The sequence below is a fragment of the Lactuca sativa genome, chromosome 3 (assembly GCF_002870075.4).
Source record: "Lactuca sativa cultivar Salinas chromosome 3, Lsat_Salinas_v11, whole genome shotgun sequence".
Classification (NCBI taxonomy): Eukaryota; Viridiplantae; Streptophyta; class Magnoliopsida; order Asterales; family Asteraceae; genus Lactuca; species Lactuca sativa.
In genome coordinates, this window is record NC_056625.2 from 47,101,645 (window position 1) to 47,121,203 (window position 19,559).

General features: G+C 35.1%; 2 long non-coding RNA genes across 3 annotated transcripts; one reads left to right on the forward strand and one right to left on the reverse strand.

Moving 5' to 3' along the window:
* Positions 1 to 421: 421 nt before the first annotated feature.
* LOC122196849 (uncharacterized) lies at positions 422 to 1,012 on the reverse strand. The gene is made up of 2 exons (XR_006189075.1): positions 891 to 1,012; positions 422 to 748 (listed from the first exon to the last, which is right to left on the reverse strand). It is a non-coding gene; the product is annotated as an uncharacterized LOC122196849 (long non-coding RNA).
* On the forward strand, positions 947 to 6,140 carry LOC111909096 (uncharacterized). Of its 2 annotated transcripts, none has more exons than XR_002856081.3 (10): positions 947 to 1,758; positions 1,866 to 1,990; positions 2,918 to 2,962; positions 3,048 to 3,196; positions 3,808 to 3,891; positions 4,013 to 4,073; positions 4,242 to 5,203; positions 5,281 to 5,487; positions 5,584 to 5,690; positions 5,762 to 6,140. It is a non-coding gene; the product is annotated as an uncharacterized LOC111909096 (long non-coding RNA). The 2 variants fall into 2 exon arrangements; XR_002856078.3 differs by having other exon boundaries at positions 952 to 1,758; positions 4,013 to 4,049.
* The last annotated feature ends 13,419 nt before the right edge of the window (positions 6,141 to 19,559 follow it).

Here is a 19,559-nt window from a genome sequence, read left to right on the forward strand (position 1 = left end):
ATTGCCTATTATACTTTCAATAGATATGCATGTTGCAAATTTTGTTGAAGCGAAATATAGATATATTCATGTTACAAATGTTGTTGAATTGAAATATGAGCGATTTAGGTTCTATCAACTCGATTAGTGTTTTAGGTATAGAATCTTTTAATGGTTTTGTTGGGATTGTCGTATTCATGGTCATGTGCATAGTGATGGATAATATAATGTCTTTCTATCAGCATGCATATGAACACGATTTTCCCCAAGTTGGAATTGTGGCAACTTCAATTGTTCAGGAGAGACTCATGTGAAATAGAATAGGTTCAAATCTCTATTTATAATGGAAAGGCTTATCCCATCAAGTGAAAGCCCATTTCTTGTTGTTCTAGCAACACCTGCATTTTCAACCGAGGAACCATAATCTATACAAGAAAACCCATCAAGAACAATGTAATCTCACTGAGGATTTTTATCGAACACCTTGTGTGCAATGTTTCGAACTCCACCTCAGTACAAACGTCATTGGTAGAGGGACCCCCAAAATCAAATTACAAACCTCAAAGAAAGACAACTCAACCAAAATAGAAAATAATTGGACTGTCTTGCTAACTAAATTCGAAATTGCAAATTTTCTCATAAAACTTCCAAAAAGAAACGCACATAAATTGTGTGAAATTTGAACTCTGAAGTTCTGCCTTGACCTTGATCGATCACCTTTGTCTTTTACCCCTTGATCGATCACTTTTGAAATCAACAACCAAGAACTCTGAAAAACAACACCATCGATCATAAAAGTCCTCCCTTCGTTAAATTGATATAATTTGCTGTGCTCTATAAAAGTTCTAGAATTTTATTATAATTTAGGAAAAAGTTCAAAACTAAATCTCTAAATATTACTAAAACAAAACCTTAAATTCTTCGTTGAAACCTTAAATTCTTCGTTGAAGAAACATCAACCCTTGATTGCATTTTCCTCCTTTAGTATTTTGCTGACATCCTGATCCAGCATAATACACACGCGCCTCCCGAATAAAACTTCCTTCTTACGATTCTTTCCTTCGTTCTTTTGTTTTCTTTCTAAACAATCAACACAATCAGCTCCCCCAGAAAATAGATATGAACCCTAACCCCTTCCTTCTCCTTCCTGCTGCCGATATGCATAACCCCATCGTTCCCGATTCCCCATCAACTCTCCGCGTCGACCATTTGTCGTTCATCACCAAAACAAAAGGCATTGGTTACACGACTTGTTAAAGAGGAAACCGGAAAGACGACATTAGCAATCGGCGATGGAGCTAACGATGTCGGAATGATTCAAGAAGCCGACATCGGAATCGGAATCAGTGGAGTTGAGGGAATGCAGACGATTATGTCGAGCGACATCTCAATTGCTCAATTCCGGTTTTTGGAACAATTGCTATTAGTCCATGGACATTGGTCTTACTGAAGAATTTCTTCAATGTTAAGAATTCTGTAAAAAACAAAATCCCCAAATTTGATGCACAAGGGTCACCGGTCACGCGTTGATGTGAATTCATTGAGGAAGATCCATGGGTACCGTTGCATTTTACAGGATTTTGGACTCCATGTATCCACCCACAAACACAGTTACCCTCTGCATTATCTGCCGATTCTCATTTTCTAATCGCAATTATTCGTCGACAGTTTCATCGGTTTGTAATTCATTCATCTCCCTTCTCTTGCATCACCAATTTGCGATCGTCGAAACCCTAATCTTCCATCATCAACAATTAACAACCGTCAGTTACAATAAAGGTGGGTTTGATTATATCATGTTTAGGTTGTTTTTTTTACATTATTTTCTCTACTTCTGGGTTTGCCATGTGATTATGTTTTGTTCGTCTCTTTCATCTATATTGCAGGCAGTTCCTGTTGTGTTTTTGTAAACTTCATGTATTCACATCACCAAAAGATGTATATATTGATGGTATTTTTCGGAAATTGAAGAGGCGTTTGAGTTTTCTGCGTAATCAAAGTCACCGTCAAGGTAAAAAAATCACTGTAAATGGTGTCTCTTCTTTCTGACATATATTTCTTGATCTTTGTCAAAACTCAGAACTTTCTGTAGAAGTGTAGATTATCTATAGTTTCTTGTTGTTTCAGTTTCTAAATTGGTGGTCCTAGAATTTGTTTCCTCTATCATTACCATGTATTTGTGCAAAATAAACTTATTTCAAACCCAATTAAACTCCAATTTACAATTACCTACATTCAGTTTCAACCATTGTTAAGTCTGCTCATATACATTAATGGAGTCGGTGCGACTTAGTATGAATGCTTTCTTGTTTTTCGTTTTTATATATTTATCTATTGCTGCCAAAAATCATTAAAATAATAATAATAATAATAAATAATAATCACATTAGACAGTTTCACATTATTTGAATAATATCTATTCTAACAACCACCCTTTTTTCATATATGATCTTAGGGTTTTATTATAGAAAACTACTACGTGTGTAGTTATTTGAAAGGAGTCAATGATTTGGTATTAAGTTTTTGCTTGAAGAGAAATGAGAAATCTTACATTTGATTTGAATGTGAACTGTACAATTTCGACAATTATGCTTGTAATTAGTAGAACCCTCATCTATACTTTTGAATTAACTATTTTATGTGCCTTGTTTTCTGAATATTAATTTTGGATCTTTTAACATTTTATCTCTTTCAGAAAATTTCCTCAAGAAAATTATATTTTTGGTGTTTTTAAAGTTTGAAGCTTTGGAGGCATGAAAATTATATTTTTTTGCTCCTTTCCTATTTATTGCTAATTATAAAGGATGTCCCTGTGGAAAATTCGCCAAAATTTAACAGTCCTGAAGTGTTGGTGACTCAATAAGACATCATTTTTTTGTCTTATTTATATAGTGTATAAATGATGTTTAAGATATATTTTGAGTTTTGTCTTAAACAGATTGGTTCAAGATGTTGGGTTGAGTGATGCAACTCAGTTGACTTGGTATTCACTTTTTGTTGAACATTTTGCTTTGAAGTTTGACCATCTTTACATCAATCTTGATTTTTTTTATGAAATTGTTGATCAGGGGACTTGTGAATGACATGTATAAGATGGATCTAATTCTGGTGCATTCACCACATCTGATTAGATTTAGCCTGTATTTATGTATCCAATATGCTCAAGGAGATAGAGAACGATGCTTGGTTTGAAGATCTAAGAGTTGACATGAATATGGTAATTGTTTTGAATAGTGAACATAATCAGAATCGGTTTTTTGAGTTCAGTAACATAAGAAAGAAGTTATTTGTCATCATTATGAGCAATGGTAGAAACAAATATTTCATGCTTTAAAAAACCTACCTCTCGATTCATTTAATTTGTGTTAGGATTCGAATCGCATGCAAAAATTAGAGTTATTTTTATTCTCTTCTTTAAACGTACATATCCATTTAAAGCCCCAACACCCAAGACCCTCCACCAATGTTTATCCTCCTATAAGAAGCTTACAACTGTGGACAAAAAAAAAAGATGAAGCATTGGAGTTATCTGAATTCTGACATACAAATTCAGATAAATGTATGTCTCTCATGCTATGTTTCTAATGAGTAAGGAGCAATACAGCTTTCTTATGAGACTTATATGCTCTGTATGTGTGGCTTTTAACATACAAATTCAAATAAATTTATCTTCTCTCAATTATCTTTGCTCATGAACATGTATAGCTAATTTTGCAATTATGTTGAGACCTTAGAAATTTGATTCAGGTTCTTAACTTGTTTATCCTCTCTAATCTCTCACTCATTAACAATGCTATGTAATTTGACTAATTTGAAATCTTTAATTAGAGGGGTGAAGCTAAATTATTGACAAAAGATTGGGAGGGAGCTATTGTTGCTGATATAAAATCCATTGCAAAAATATCTCCTCGGGTTGGTTAATCTTTTTTTCTGTTTATTTTTTTACATAAAACTTATTTTATTCTTGTCATAGGTTTATACTTTATCAATTTTTCTGTTTAACTATATTTGTTTTTTTTGTGTGTGTTTACAGAATTTGGGTGTAGGATTCAAATAAATCTGCTTCTCTGGTATCTGTCCCTACTTCTTGCTCTGTATGACTGTTGTTTGTCTTGTGTGTGCTCTCTATGTGTGCGTGTGCTGTGTTCCAAAATCAAGAACAACTAATACTACAAAAAAATATCAAGATAAAAATACTAAATTTTTGTTTGCTAACTCATACACTAATCTCCTCCCTTGGGTTCCAAATGTTAACATGACAGGTTGTAGTTATGGTTTGTACCAAAGGCCATTGCTTTTTAGATCTCCTCACAAAGTCTAGGAGTTCAATGAAGGTATGTTGACTACATCTTTTTTATGACAATTTTGTCTTTTGGTTTAGTCTCTACTCCTGCGCCTCATGCGGTCTTGCCCCTCTCCGATAGTAAGTACCTCACAATTTTAGCTACTTTTTCTATCTCATAACGTGCTTAATCTGCTCTCTAGATCTCTTTATCTCATTATTATGTGACTGGAGTGTAAAAATCATTTGCCTTTGTTACTGTGTCACCATGCCTCTCACACTATAATTGTCGAATTTGTTAATAATTGTTTTATCTCAATAGAACAATGGATTTTTTTTAAAAAAAGGAAATCTGATTGCTACTCTATGTTATCATTCATCAACCACAATCGATTTGTTTTATCACTAGCTAATTGTAATTTATTTGTTTTTAAAAAAAAATTCTAATTGATTCTGTCCCAATTTTTAATTTCATGATTAGAGTAAAGTTAGTGAGAGTGGTTCATCCTGTAAGGTCACTGCCTCAAGTATTAGATTATTGCGCTTGATGCACATGTATGGAATATAAATTACAAGTATCATCACTAATTTAATAAAAAAATGTATTTTAAATGATTTTAATTATAGTTAGGTGTTACTTTGGGGATAACAGATCTCTTGCCAATGACATCCGAAAAGAAATGAAGGTATTAAATAGTAAATTGTTGAAAGCTAAAGATAAAAACACAAAGAGGGAAATCCATAAAAACATAGGATTCTTTCAAAAGAAGAAGGAAAAAGGCAACAACTTGTTGTGACAAATGTAATTAAAAATTCATTTGTCATCCTAGCAACTCTCACAGGTTCATCATCAAGAAAATTAGATGGAATTTCATTTGATTTAGTCATTATTGATGAAGCTGCTTAGGCCTAGAGATTGCTTGTTGGATTGCTCTTTTCAAGGTAATAAAACAAAACTTTTTTTTTTTAAATTGGCAACATATTGGATGATTGAAGTAAAAAGGATTTTGTTTTTTTAGGGTTCAAGGTGCTTACTTTCAGGAGATCATTTACAACTTCCTCCGACAATTTGAAGTGTTGAAGCTGAAAAAAAGAGATTAGGAAACACTCTTTTTAAACGTCTTGCAGATTTATATGGAGATGATGTCATGTCTATGATGACTGTGCAATATAGCATGCATGAACTTATAATGACTTGGTCTTCTAAAGAGCTTTACAACAATAAGGTAATTTAATTCTGACTTTTTTTTTATTAACCTTATTTATCTATTAATTATATTTGTTATAATAATAATGAGTAATGAAGTAATTAATAATGATAGACTAAAGCTCATGCAAGTGCTGTTGGACATACCCTATATGAGCTTGTAGCTGTTGAGAAGTCTTCTTCTTCCACTGAACCTACTCTTCTTCTCATAGACATTGCGGGGTATGCATATTTGATATTTGATCTAACCTTATAAATTTTATGAATTCTAAAAAAAATAATTATATTTTTAGGTGAGATATGGAAGAAAAGAAGGATGAAGAAGAAAGCATATTGAATGAAGGTGAAGCTGAGATTGCTATAGCACATGCAAGAAGGTTGATTCAAAGTGGTGTACATGCTTCTGATATTGGAGTCATTACCCCTTACTCAGCACAAGTAAAGTAGAATTTCGTTTTGGTTTAATGGAATTAAGGAACGGAATGGAATCGTTTATTCCATTGGAATGGAAATAACTTCTTAGATTGTGTTGCTAAGAGTGTTGAGAACAAAGGATGACAAGTTAAAGAAGTCTTTTATTGTTACACTTCAACTTGCATTAACAAAGAGATATATGTTGTTCCAAGGTTTTCAATAGTTCTTTTATATATATTATTATAATGTTCGGTTAAACTTTCTTATTTTATATTACTGAATTTGTTTATATCAATGGTTTTAGTTTTGAAATCACCATTAGAGTACAAGACTTTACCAGTTTGGTGTCACTTACGTTATTTGATAGTGACGCAAAGATACTTCTTGAAAAAACTGCGCAAGAGTTGTTTCAAAATTTTAATGAGGTTATCGATATTAACTTCATTTACATAAAACTATTTTTAAATTTTTTGTCTATTTATTTTTATAACCGTTCATTTTTAGTAGGGTAATATGGACATTTATCCATCTGTTTTGAATGTACTTTTGGATAAAAAGTTGGCGTTTAAAATTCAAATTTTGAAGAACAAAGTCGATGGTTATAAAATCTCAAAGTTCACTGCTGATAATACAATCATTGCTCAATTGAAAAAAAAAATTAACCTCAAACATGTAACATATTAATTTATTTCTACATTAACGATGCTCTTTTTGTTTATTGTTTTTATGTTTTACAATTCTCATTATTGGACTTTAAGATGATTATTGATGATAAAATCAAATGTACTATCTTACCACCATCGAGTCATTTGAGATTGTTACCGTCAACAACTATTTCAGTCAAGCAGCTTATTGAGATTGTTACCACCACCGAATCATTTGAATGGTGTTGCTGCTCCTTCCTTGAAGATCCCAAAAATAAAAAAGCTCGAATAAGTTTAAGCCATTCATAATTATTTAACATTTTAGTTTGAAGACTTTTTTTTATTAGTTTTTATTGTTTGCTTATGGATTTGTTTGACAAGTAATTTGTTTTGATTTTGAAGTTTATGTTTGTTTTCATTTGTTTCACATAATTTTTTTTAATTATTAAGAAAAATCTATAGACGCTTTCATGTTTTTTTATGTGTTTCCCCGCGTTTAACGCGGGTTATAATCTAGTTTTGTTTATGAAAAAAGAACCTGTAAAAATGGTGAACTGTCCGTTTTATTACTTACCTGTTTCACTAAAGTCTCATTATTTTATCTTAATTTGCGAATAAGTCCCAAAATAAAATTTACTGAAAATTTGACCATTTTTTCTATGTAACATACATTTTACCGATTTCATTGCTGGCCCGGACGTCTAGTCATTAAATGAGATGATGAGATGGATATGTTGAGTTATATAATGTTATGTTTAGCATAAAACTTGATATCTTGATGTATTGTATATCTTTTTGGAACATAAAATGCATCCAACGAAGACTACAATAATTACATAAACTAACAACAACTACATTATTTTTACGTTTATAAGAAATATCAAATTGTCTATCTAATCTTATGTAACCTAATATATCCATCTTATCAGACATCAACTCATTTTTTGCCATTTTTTCTTGGAAACACACATTTTGTCGGTTTCATTGCTGACATAGATACATAGTCATAAATGAGCCGATGAGATGAGTATCAAATTTTACAGTAAATGTGACAATATATAACCCATCATATTCATCTTATCAGCTAATTTAATGACTAGGTGTCTAAGTCAGCAATGAAACCGATAAAATGTATGTTAAATGAAGAAAATGGTCAAATCATTAGTAAATTTTATTTTGGGACTTATTCGCAAATTAAGGTAAAATAATGAGACTTTAGTGAAACATGTAAGTGATAAAACCGGTAAACCGAAAAAAAATGGGTCAAATCGTCATTTTTACTGGTAATTCATGTTTTTTCGTAAATAAATTTTAGTTTGGGATTTTTTCGTAAATTAGGGTAAAATTTTAGAACTTTTCAGGAGATTTCCCTAATTTGCTGTGCTAATTTCATGTGTTTGAACTTTGAAGTATGTTTAAATGAAGCGATAAAACTTTTTTTTAATACCTTAAGAGAAGGGCTCATTTTAGCGGTCTCACAATCACTTGTTGAGGCTACAGCTAAGCTTCTTGGTAGGACTACCGAGATAATAAAAAGGCTTGTTTGAATCACTTCATGGATTTTAACACGAGTGATTGTGAGACGATAATATCTTATATTCTTGAAATGGAGACATATAATTGTTGTTTACGAGTCGGTTGTGCATTGATAATACATAAACGCATCAGTAACTTAATGTTATAAAACGTATTGGTGTGTGTGATTTGATGAGTAAATAGTACAAGCATATGAGTCGAAGTTTATCCGTTCCTTTTACCCTTCATGGGATAAAATAGATATCTATGGGCCCCTCGATGATGTAGTGATGACACCCTAAGCGCTTGGCCAAGCCTGGACTGATTTGATTTGTTCAATTAGTCAGTGGTCATAAATCGGAAATCGGGAAACAGAACTTGGACATAGAGAATGAATATAATCCATGTATCATGTCCATAGGATATCTTGTAGAACGGAGGAATATTTGATCCCTTATATAAAGGACGCGTTACTGATAAGATCAAAGTTCGATAACGGCTTTTGAAAGCTACGATTGTTGATCAGATTCTGAAGTCATACTTGCAATTATAGTTATTAGACTTATCCAAGTGAGAGACTGTTGGATTAGGTGTCTAAGCTCATAACTATATTTGGTATGTACTTGATTTGATTATGAGCATGGTCCTTTTGAGTTGTCTTCACTCATGCAACCTGACAAGATGACCAGAGGAAAGAGAAAGTAGGATTTATTATATGAATAATAAATTGGTACTCAAAATGATTTTATTAATATATTATAAGATTAATATATTATTTGGAAATCATATTATTAATTAGTAATTAAACAGAGATTAATCTAGTATTAATTTTGGGATTAAAGGAAATGATTAATAATGGAGGGGATGTTTTGCAAATCATTGATAGTTGCTGAATTGGGGTATTGGACTCCTTAATTAGGAGTGAAAGAAATCCTATAGGGAGGCCTTATAGATTTCGTCCAAGGCCTCATAAGGAGGAGTCCATGGGCTGCTTGATACCTAAGACAAGTATTAGGGTTTCCACCTGAAAACCCTAACATCCACAGCTATATAAAGCCCCCAATACATGAGGATTTCGGCCCTATGCTATTCTAAAGGAACCCTGACCGATTTCCTCATCTCTCCATATTTATCCTTTTCATTGAGTGTTTGTGACTCCATTAGAGGTGCAACACTTGGGGTACTAGGCTTTCAGAAGTCAAGATCAAGCAAGGATTGTTCTTTTTATTACAATATAACAAGTGAGGTAAATTATCTAACCCTAATATATATATATATATATATATATATATATATATATGAATTTCGAAATTGTATATACTAGATCTAGGTTTATTGCTTTAGTGTTCAAATTTGTATGTTTAATAGAGAAAAACTTAGAGCCAAAGCAATTAGGGTTGCATGATTACATAGGATTGTAGTTATGCTCATAGCCATCATAAAGGAGGTCTGACAGGGAGTCAGACCATTGAGACTTTAGGTTTCAGATCTCAGGGGAGGTAATATTGGTTTTTATTCCAAAGATTGAGGATTCGTTCTTCATCGGGCTTAATGAACAATTATAGGGATGGGTTCGATAAATCTGGATATACCATTATATGATCAGAGTTGGAAGTGTTATGATTGGTTGTTTTTTGTTGAGAGTTGGCATGGGTTATTTCAGTGTGGGCGGTCAATTGGGAAATCAGGGCATTGTAGATTTCGGGTCTCAGAAAAGTAGAGTTGGTTTTCAAGGACTGAAGGTTTGTTTAGTGTCTTCGGGATGGAAGTTTTGTTTGGGTTTCGGTTGTTTCGACAAGATTGTTGTATGCACAAAATTTCCATTTGTGATCATCAATTTGGTTGTTTTGTTATAAGTATTAATAAGGAGCATGGTTGCAGAAATCGCTAATCGGCCGCTAATCGGTGGACTACCGATTAGGGATTAATCGGCTAAACGGGGATTAATCGGGGACCATTAATTATTAAGAAAATTATTCAACAATTTGTAAATCTAATTTTAATCCTACAAAAAAAGTGATTAATCGGCGATTAGGTCCGATTAGGGCCGATTAGGTCCGACTTTGACCTGCGTTGACCAAACCCGATTAGGTCCGATTAGGCTCAATTAGATCCGATTAATTCCGACTTTGACTTGTATTGACCAAACCCGATTATAGTGACCGATTAGCAATAAATCTCATCTGTTGAGGTCCGATTATCGATTAATTGCCAATTAATATGCCGATTAGGCCGATTTCTACAACACTGATAAGGAGTGATTTCGAGGATGAAATCCAATTTAAGTGGGGGGGGGGGGGTGGGGGGGAGTTGTAACACCCGAAATCTAGAAGGTTAATTGTGGAATTATGCCAATTTCTAGTTGAACTCGGCGCGTTGGAAATGAAGAATCGTGGATTTAATGGGTCTACTTGATGAGGTGAGGAGCCTTAACTCGGCGAGTAGAAGTTTGCTTGACCGCGAAGTTTAGTGAGGCAACTCGACGAGTTGAGGAGCCTCAATTCGGCGAGTTGGCCACTCAGAAGGAAACCATAATTTTTAGGGTCTTGCACCCTATTTAAAGACCTTAAATCCCATTGATGGCCTCCCTAGTCGCCCCTCTGTCCAGAAAACCCTAGAATTCGTGCATCTTATCTGAAGTTGAGTATGTGAGCTTAAAAGTTGCTTCTTTTGGTCCCATTTTGAAAGAGCTTGAAGTTGATGGTTCGTAGCTTGAAGGGGGAAAGGTTTGGATCCAGAATCTCCTTGTGTGTTGTTACTCATTTGAGGTAAAAAGTCAAAATCTTGTTCATCTATTTCTTAGATCTCTTCCTTGGAAATTTATTGTCAAATTTGACTCATTTTTGGATTGTTCATGGGGTTGAGCATTTCATGGGTTATCACCTTAGATCTGGACGTTTGATGGTCTCTCTTGACTTAAAGTTGCAAACTTTATTAGATTCAGGGCCTCATCCATGCAATAAGTCCTCTATTAAGCCTTGTATGAGTTCTAGAGTTTCTTTTGGCATGCATGAACGTAAAGTTGGCCTCATCCATGCAATAGGACCAGATTTGTATCTTGAAGCATAAGATTTGATGAAAAAGGGTTGAATGTGTTAAGAGGTAGGTAAACTCGGCGAGTTGGCCCGATTTTTCCCGATATTTTAGAATGATGGAGGGACTCGGTGAGTTGGTGGGTCAACTCGGTGAGTTGACTTGGTTTTTCCCGATTTGTGTTGTTTGATTGAGAAACTCGATGGGTTGAAGGACAACTAGACGAGTTGGGTCAACTTGGATCGTTGACTTTGACTTTTGACTTATGTCTTTGACGAAGTTTATCCCAAGGGGTGTTTGTAGTAACCTGATTTGTATCTAAGGAAAATAGGGGCTTAGGATAAGGTCCATATAGGTTTGGGCCCAATTTGGAAACTTTGGCCATTAGTGGGCCTTTATGGATCTTTTGGTTTTGGACCTCAGTTTTAGGTTCATGTTGGGTTAGGGGTAAAATGGTCATTTTACCCCAAGTAAAGATTATGGATTATAGTATGTTATTGTATCGTTATGATCTGTTAGATAGGTATCCTAGTATATAGGATGTTGCTATGTTGTTAGGATCTGTTAGATCGGTATCCAGGTAGATAGGATGATGCTATGCTTATTGACATGGTTGCAGAAATCGCTAATCGGTGGACTAGCGATTAGGGATTAATCGGCTAGGCGGGGATTAATCGGGGACCATTAATTATTAAGAAAATTATTCAAAAAATTATAAATCTAATATTAATCCTACCAAAAAAGTGATTAATCGGCGATTAGGTCCGATTAGGGCCGATTAGGTCCGACTCTGACCGCGTTGACCAAACCCGATTAGGTTCGATTAGGTCCAATTAATTCCGAATTTGACCTGTATTGACCAAACCCAATTATAGTGACCGATTAGCAATAAATCTCATCGGTGGAGGTCCGATTAGCGATTAATCGGCCGATTAGGCCGATTTCTGCAACACTGCTTATTGATCTGTATGATCTGTGCTTCCTTGTCGATTGATTATGTGTTTATGAGTTATGTACATGTCGAAATGTGTGCGTGTGGTTGGGTTGAAGTGGTCCTACTTTGTGCTGAAGGCTAACAGATCTAGGGCGGCCCGGATAGACTGAAAGCCTTGTGAGGCGGTCCAGTTAGGCCGAAGGCCTGGCGAGCGGTCCGGATATACTGAAGGCCCCGCGAGGCGATCCAGTCATACCGAAGGCTCGAGAGCGGCCCGAATAGGATGTAGGCCCTGTGAGGCGGTCCAGTCATACCGAAGGCTCGGGAGCGGTCCAGATAGACTGTAGGCCTTGCGAGGCGGTCTAGTCTGGCTGAAGGCTCTGTATGGATGTTGTTATTTGTACATGTTATATGTTTGGGTGTTGGTACTTTGAGGGAACTCACTAAGCATCGTGGTTATAGTTTTTTTAATGGTTCCAGGTACTTCAGCGGATCTTGTTTGGGTGAAGGTGTGACCGTACACACCCTTGTGTTTTGGACTTATGATTTCTGGAAACTCTGATAATGTAAATGTTTTGAAAACTATGTTGAAAGAGATTCCGATTTTCAAATAATGTTTTGGGAAAAACAGTTTTTGTAAACACTTCTAAAGAAAAGGGTTTTTTTGAAAAGTTTAAATTTATTGGATTTTTTGGGATGTTACAGTACGCGGGGCGTACTCAACTTGTATGCTAGGCATACACGCTTAAGGTCCTGTACGCTATAAGCTTGTACACCCAACGTACTCCTCAGGTTTGCCAAATTTTTCATTTTAGCTCTTAATTGGTTAAGACACGAACCCAAAACTCAGATCTGATCTCCTTGAAGTAGTTTATCACGTAAAGTTTCAAACTTTACGTTCATGCAAGGCTCAACAAGGTCCAAAAGCCCAAAAGAACTTAATAAAAGACTTAATACTTGCATGGAGGTCACAAACACCAAAAAGTTTGTACCTTTAAGCTACAGGAGTCCCCTAAACATCCAGATCTACGAGATTGGCATCTCAAATGGTCTTAACTCTTTAAGACCAACCAAAGGGACTAAAAAGGACCAAAACAAGCTTAAAGAGAGATCTAAGAAATAGATAATCAAGGTATGAACTTTATACCTCTAGATGCTCCCTAAGATGATGTAGATGGTGGATCTAGAAGTTCCACCACGTCCAAGACTTGCACCACAAGATCTTCTTCTTCCAAACACACCAAAAATGGCTCATTTTTGTTACTTCAAGCTCAAAATCACCTCTAATGGTCTATTTTGGGTTTCTAGGGATGTTTAAAGGCAAGGTGGTTGAAAAAGGTGAGGGCACAAAGGCCAAAAATGGGTTTAAATAGGGAACAAGTCCGAAGATTAGGATTTTGGTAACAGGCCACATACACCCTGCGTACCTCCCTGTATGCCCCGTGTACGAGGCTCAGATGCCCGATGATGCGTACCTTAGTATGCTAAGCGTACTTGCACGTACGCCCTACATACGAGGGGTCCTCCTTTCCAACTAAAATTCAACAAAAGCTTAAGAAAAGAGCTACCTGAATTCAGATGTTACATTCTCCGTGTTTTTGGCTGCATATGTTTTTTTGTTTGTTCCTAGTAATCAACGACACAATTTGGAGAAGAAGGCAACTAAATGTGTTTTTGTTGGTTATGATAACGAGAAAAAGGGATGGCGTTGCTATAATCCGGTAACCAAAAAGTGTATGGTGTCTTGTAATATTGTGTTTGATGAAACTTCATCATGGTGGCCTGGAGTTAAAGAGACCGACCAAAATATGCTTCAACTGAATGATACAAAAAAATAAAATAAGTGTTATGGTACCTGATATGCTCTCAACTTAAGTAAAAATTGATAGTACATGTGATGAAGCAAGTATGGGGGATGAGGTACAAGAGGGAGGAACGAATGAAAACCATTGGCAATCAGGAGTGTTTACATGTAATACATGAAATAGTGGAGAACTACGACGATCCACAACAGTAAGGAGACCAAATCAAAAGTATGATCACGTGGCCACATTGGTTGATGATGTAAGAGAGTTGAAATTATTTGAGGAAGCTAATGTGAAACAGGAATGGATACTTGCCATGAAGGATGAAATCGATGCCTTGAAGAGAAATGAAACATGGGACCTTGTGCCGAAGCCATTAGACACCAAACCTCTTTCCTGTAAATGTGTGTTTAAATTGAAGTTGAAGACTGATGGGTCTATCGAGAGGTATAAAGAACGACTTGTGGCTCGAGGGTTTACGCAACAGGATGGTTTGGATTACGAAGAAACTTTCAGCCTAGTTGCTAAACTCACTTCGGTACGTGTTCTGTTAGCCATAGCAGCTCATAAAAGGGTGGTTATTACATCAAATGGATGTGAATAACGCATTCCTGCATAGAACTTTGGACCATGTAATATACATGGACCAACCTTTGGGCTTTGAAAGTTCAATTCATCCTGATTATTTTTGCAAATTGAATAAAGCAATATATGGTTTAAAGCAGTCTCCTAGGTCGTGTTTCAGGAAAATATCTGAATTTTTTAGGGGTGTTCGTTTGGATGGATCGGTTTAATCCGATCCGATCTGATCAAGTGAATCCAAAATAATTTTGGTTTCAAAACATAGATCCAAATAATCCAAACTAAATTCAAATTCGATCCAACCAAATTATATTCCGGTTGGATCGGTTTTTTTACAATTCGGTTTTCAAGAAGCAAGACATTTTAACAATTATATAACTTTAGTAATAACTTACTCTATAATATAAACTAAAAAAATATTGTTTAATAAGTTGTGAATTAAAACTTATAAATTACTATCAAGAAAAATATATTATATATTACTACTTTATAGACAATTTTTTTTATGAGAAGTAGATATTACAGTATTATAAATGATGAAAATGTTTAATATACTAAAAGAATAATTTAGTAAATTTATAAATTATTAAAGATATATATTAGAAAGAACAAAATAATAAATTGCAACTCGGTTTTTTGGACTATTCGGTTTTTATAATGTAAATCAAAACCAATCCAAAATAATAATTCGGTTTTGTTAAAAACCAATCCAAAAATCCGAATACTCAACCAAATAGTCTGATCCAAATTGTCCAATTGGACAATTCGGTCTTATCTAAATAGTGAACAACCCTAGAATTTTGGGTTTGTAAGCTACAATTTAGATGTAATCCTGTTTGTGAAAAGTTGTAGTTTAAAAGTGGATGTGGTGCTCGTTTATGTAGACGATCTTATAATTACAGGAGACTATGAGGAGGTTATAGTACAACTCAATTTGAATCTGTGCACAAGGTTTCATGTGAAAGACCTTGGGTTACTGAAGCGTTTTCTTGGATAAAGTATAAAGAGGATAGAGAACTTGTGCTTCATCACGAAAGGTACACCATAAAGCTCCTTGAAAATTTTGGAATGCTAGACTCAAAGCCAACTATAACGCCAATGGATCCGAATGTTAAACTCCATCAGTTTGAAGCAAGAGAACTAGAAGATGCAACATTGTGTAGAACGGATATAGGTAGCTTAATCTACCTGACTCTAACACGTCCTGACTTAGCCTTTTGTATTGGAGTACTCAACAGGTTTATGCAAAAACCTAGAAGGACTCACTTGCATGCTGTGAAGAGGGTGTTGCGTTATGTGAAGGTTACCATCGGGCTTGGAATATCGTTTAAAAGGGAGACTAGCCTCAAGCTTGAAGGATTCTGTGATGTAGATTATGGTGGAGATCCAACCTCACGTCGATCAACCGTTGGGTATGTTTTATGCTTGGTAAATGGGCTGTTTCATGGTGCAACAAGTTACAACCAACAATGTCCTTGTCGACCACTAAAGCCGAATACAGGTCATCAACTATGGCTACACAAGAGTGCAATTGGTTGAAGTAGATGTTGACTGATTTGAAGCTAGAAGTTAAAGACAAAGTAATACTTCATTATGATAATATGTCTTCCGTAAACTCGCCAGTAATCCTACATTTCAAGCTCGTTCTAAACACATTGAGATCCAATACCATTATGTTTGTGAGAAATTACTGTTGGGGAAATTGATTTGGTGTATGTAAACACCAAGAAGCAAGTAGCTGATATGTTTACGAAGGGGTTGTCCAAGCCATGTTTAACAGAGTTTAGTTCAAAATTGGGGAATAAGAAGCATGATGTTGAGAGGTAGTTTGATGACTAAGTAACATCTAATTCCAGCTGTACTCCCATATGTCCTTGACCGGTTCAACTTTTTTTGAATCAAGTTTCTATATTATTAGTCTTTCTTTTGTAGGAGTAGAGGCCTTGGTGCCCGTCATTTTATTTCCTATTATTATGCATTTAGTTGACACTACAAGAAAAAGACCCTTTTACGACGCGCAAACCACGACACTCGTTGATTTATGTTACGCAAAAGAGAGTGACATTAAAAAAGTGTCATCTCTTCAAAAAATTTAACAATAGAGGACACGCATTATTGCGTGCCCTTATTTTAGTGTCTAAACAAAAAAAAAAACACGGAGGGCACCTATAATAAAATGCGCGTCGTCTAAGGATGTCGCTTTATAATTTTTAATGGAACGCGCGTTCCATCCTTTAACAGTAGGGGGAAATGAAACTCTGAAAAAATTAAAAACCCCGCCTTCCTTTTTTTTCTCCTTTTCCTCTTGCCCAAATTATGGACGCCGCCTACTTCTTCCCTCTCACTTCGACCATCGTTACTTGCAATTCCCGGTCATCCGTCGATAAAGGTAACAGTAGACTTGCCTTTCCATGTAAATCGTAGACCTCATTTGCAGGTTTCGTTCTCTGATATGGTTTCGTTCATCCGGAATCAACTGCCATCGTCGATCTGGTATGGTTTCGTTCAATTTTTTTGCAGAAGGTTTTGGAGATGGTGGTGTGTGGCGGTGGTTCCTCTGTCACCTGCGAGACATTCTTTTGGATGTTAAGCCTATGCACGTCATTGAGGAGCTTCATCTCGTCACCTGCCTGACTGCCTTCTTCAACCTTGCCTTATCAGTACTTTAATGTGACTTCACATAGGGACTCAAGAAACGACATCGTTTCTTGATGGAGAGGCGTCTGCCTGCTTACTTCTTGTGACTTGAAGGTGAATTTATTTATTAACGGTGGCGTTTCCCCCAAAGCAGCTTGCCACCTCCTACATATTTGAAGCGCCGATGCAACGTGCCTCTGCTTCCCTTTGTCGAGTCACCTATAGAGCTCCATTCTCCACCTGATTCCCCTTTCCCGCCTCAAATAGCCAACTCATCTCTCTTTTCCCTCAAATAGCCGACTCACCTTTTAATACGAGTTTGGTTTCGCCCTATTACTTCGCCTGGCCAGAAAATCAGAAGAAAAAGAAGCTGTCGCCTCAAGAAGAGGTAGGAGACTTCTCGGTGGGTTTTCTTTCTTGGCGTCGACGTTTCCCCCAAAACTTCTTGCCACCTACTACTTGCTTCGAAGCGCCGATGCAACGTGCCTCGCTGCCTCTGCTTCCTTTTGTCGAGTCACCCTCTATTAAGAGCTCCAGTCGCCATGTCTTATGCTTTTCAAGGTTTGATTTTTATTTCTATACCGAGTTCGTCTAATTCTTTTCTTTCTCTTCGATTTTGTTGCTACTTTTCTCTCTAGACAACGCGTCGGGTGAGTCATTTCGACCTCAAATCGAAGCTATAAAATTACGTTTTTTTCGTTTGTTGGATTCTCGTTATTGGCTATCATTGTTTGAAATTATATTACTATTTAATTGTATGTCTTATGGCACTAACCCCTTCTGAAACGTTAAATAGGGTTCTTTGTCGGAGTATGTTCTAATTTACCTGAACTGGATTTTCTCTTGCATATTCATGTTTATGTTCGGTTAGGTTATGTTCATTTACATGATCCAAATTTAATGGAAATGGATGGGGTGACTGAGGATAATCTGAAACCGATAATGGAGGTTCAAACTGCTGAACTGGGGAGGGCGAGATGTGACATATGTTCATACAAATGACATTTTGTCAGCTGCCAATAACCTGTTTGTAGAAATGCCTCAAAGAAATATCTTATTCAAGAACTCGTTGTAATGTGGATGTGCTCTTATTAGTTTGAATTTCATTTTCGGGTACTAAAAATAAACCGTTTATCAAGAACACTAACCCTGCCTTCATGTGTGTATGTAAAATCAATCAGCTTTATTTGCTTTCAATCCCCATTGTTTAGCTTAAATAGTTTTGCTCAATTCTTGGTTTCAAGGTGTGAAAAAAACAATCATTAAGCAACAATCCTTGTCTCTTTTATTCTTAATTACATGTGATATTCTTGTTGAATCTCCACTTAAAGTTAACAATAACTACATTAACAAACTCAAAGAATTAAAACAATTTTATGTTTCCACCCAAAAATTTAAAATTAGATGAATCTAAGCTCTAAACTAGGGGACCTCATCGGCTAAGATTCTCATTTGGATCTTCCTTGTAGACTTCTTTGGAACGGAATCGGGAGTGAACATCTTCTTCCAGAATCTCAACACCTATTCCTCATGAATGCATGATCCTTCTTTGGTCATCAACGCACCATATATCTGCAAATTGCTACGCACTTGTTCCATTTCTTTCAAAGCAAATATTCTATCAAATTCCATGAACCCAATTATAAAAATAGAAGATTTGTTGTGTCATGCCTCAACCCCATAACTATCATCATCTAGGTGCGGCAAACAGACAAGAGGACAACATCAACCTCAAAGGTGATACCTTCTCGCCTACAATGAAAAAGGAATGATAACCAATTACCAATATGATCATGTTTGTCGAACTTAGTTATAATCGTTTATATATTAATTAACCTCTAACTTAACATACTCTTAAGTGAATAACTTCAAAATAACATATCACAAATTGATCTAGTAATGAGGAGCGTGCAAGAGGGGAGGATACCTCCACAGAATAACTACTAAATATCGTTTCTTATCAAAAACATGTATTATCATACGATACAAAGGATAACTATTAAATGTTTATGTCGTCCATCACATAATTTGAACACCAGGTCATGAAAATTCAGATTTTAATCACGAAAAAAAACGTCGCTACAACAAAAGATATCATATTTAATCAATTCGATTGATTAATAGAACGCCAATGTGTATGATTGTATATTTAATGGTGTGATCAATTTGTGTCAGAAAATGGTTTTTATCATACTTTTACAAATGTTATATGAGGAAACCCGCCCGTGAGGTCTAAGAAAATATAACATCCCATGAAACATACTATTTTGAAGATTACCATTTGCAAAACTCTCACATATATATATATATATATATATATATATATATATATATATATATATATATATATATATATATATATATATATATATATATATATATATATATATATATATATATATATATATATATATATATATATATATATATATATATATATATATATATATATATATATATATATATATATATATATATATGAGATTGCCATTTGGGAAGTTGCAAATAAGATTAGCATGATTTATTT